Source organism: Austrofundulus limnaeus, unplaced genomic scaffold, assembly GCF_001266775.1.
Source record: "Austrofundulus limnaeus strain Quisiro unplaced genomic scaffold, Austrofundulus_limnaeus-1.0 Scaffold186, whole genome shotgun sequence".
Lineage (NCBI taxonomy): Eukaryota > Metazoa > Chordata > Actinopteri > Cyprinodontiformes > Rivulidae > Austrofundulus > Austrofundulus limnaeus.
Window position 1 is genome coordinate 964,003 of NW_013952588.1, and position 1,993 is coordinate 965,995.

At 43.0% G+C, this 1,993-nt stretch overlaps 1 protein-coding gene across 1 annotated transcript in view; it reads left to right on the forward strand.

Moving 5' to 3' along the window:
* Nucleotides 1-1,993, forward strand: part of gfra2b (GDNF family receptor alpha 2b) — a gene marked incomplete at its 5' end in the record, with an annotated part of 189,730 nt that overhangs the window by 183,426 nt on the left and 4,311 nt on the right.

The window sequence follows — 1,993 nt, forward strand, 5'->3', positions numbered from 1 at the left end:
CCCCCCCCCGCACTGAAATGGACGGGACAGAAGTGGAAGGTGGTTCTTAAAGAGACAGAGGCCAATTTCAAGGCGTTAAAGAGGAAGTGATGAGAAGATAAGTTTATTTTCTATTTAAACATAAAAACACCATTTTAATAACAACTAAAGGTGACATAGATACTTTATCATTGTATAGTTTTTAAATGTATGCAAGAGAAACACATAATATTGCCCCTTTAAGGCTTGACCACCAGGAACTACCTGGTGAGTGCCACCTTCCCAGGCCTGGGTCTTGGGGGATTTCCTGGTTTCCCCCTCTCTGGTGAAGTGTCCTGGCAAAGTTTTTATTCTGACCCTCCCCAGAGGTCAGTTTGCCATGGGAGACAACATAGCCCCAAGATCACAGCCTATGAACTTGTTCAAACACCTCCACCAAGTTAAGGTGGAGGGGGCTGGGGATTTGCCTTGAGCGAGAACAAGAGAACAGGTATCTCTGCGTTTTGTTCACGAGGGGTTGCACAAAGAGAGCGGGAGGTGGATTGACAGAATTAGACCTTGACCACAGTAATGAGGATATTGCTCCAGTGTATCATATGATGGATGTGATAAAAAGCACCGCCTATGATTATAAGATATAGACCATGACCAAAAGAGCAAAATCTCATGGTACAAACAGCTGAAAGGGACTTCTACCATAGGATGGTTGGGTTCAGCCTCAGAGATGAGGTGAGGAGCTCAGTCTTGCATATTGCTTAGACTAGAGTCGATGCCCTTACTCATCAATGTCAGCTGAGGTGGTTCACAATTCTTTACTTCCTGGAGGTTTTCAGTCACATCCCACTGGACTTGGATTTACCAAAAGTCCCTGGGGAGAGGAATGTCTTAAGTTTTCCCCCTGGACCTTTTGGCCCTGCAACCTGATGATGGATGGATGGATGGATGGATGGATGGATGGATGGATGGATGGATGGATGGATGGATGGATGGATGGATGGATGGATGGAAAGTGAGAAACATGTCAATGAAATACAATTCGGTCAGCAAAAGTCTAAAGGATGTCGAACAGATTATAAATATTGAATTTATTTTTTGTGGTGGCGGTGTGGTCACATCTGGAAATTTCCTTTAGAAAGTCATTTTCTTGTTGCATTTTGAATTTTTTTAACATTTTAAATGTAAATCTACCTCCTGCAGCAGCTTGATATCTCAGACACAAACATAACCACCCATAGATGCTCAGAGACCCACAGCAGACTAAAGGCTGTGTTGGATATGATTTTACATCACCTGTACACAGTTTAACACACTGTGCCAACAGGATTTTTATGCAGCCGCTCTCCAGCAGGTCAGGATTCAAACTGCTTTGTGTCAGCACTTTCCGAACATTTCTAAATAGCTGGAATGTCAGTGTTTGCAGGAAATATGAAACCTCTGTGGTCTCACAGCCACACGAGTGCTTTAAAGGAGAAAGTGAAACAGACAGTTGATAAGATGCATTGCAGGGGCAAAAAAAGTATATCATGAATTCCGTATACTGTATTACCTTATCCTAGCTGCTATACTGTATGTGTCCTGGGTTTTTATCATCATACAATCCCTTCTTTTTCTAGAAACTATCATCTTACTGTGCAGCCAGTTACCAGAAAGCAGACAGGCAGAAGCATCTGGTGTCAGAGGAGGTTACAGCAGCTGATGCAATGATTCATCTGCATGGTTTAATGATCACTATAAATAACTCAGTGTATCTGCATGGGGATGCGTATTTGCACACAGAAACCTTGGAGAAATGAGAATGATCCAGCATGTTTGCAACTCTCTGTGATTTCACAGGCACAGAAATGATTTACTTCCGTCTCGTTGAATGATAAGATCTGATTGGCTCTCCCACGGAGGAAACAGGAAAATATATGCAAATGAGCTGCTGACAAAGTGGCTGATGGAAGATAAATGTGTGTGTGTGTGTGTGTGTGTGTGTGTGTGTGTGTGTGTGTGTGTGTGTGTGTGTGTGTGT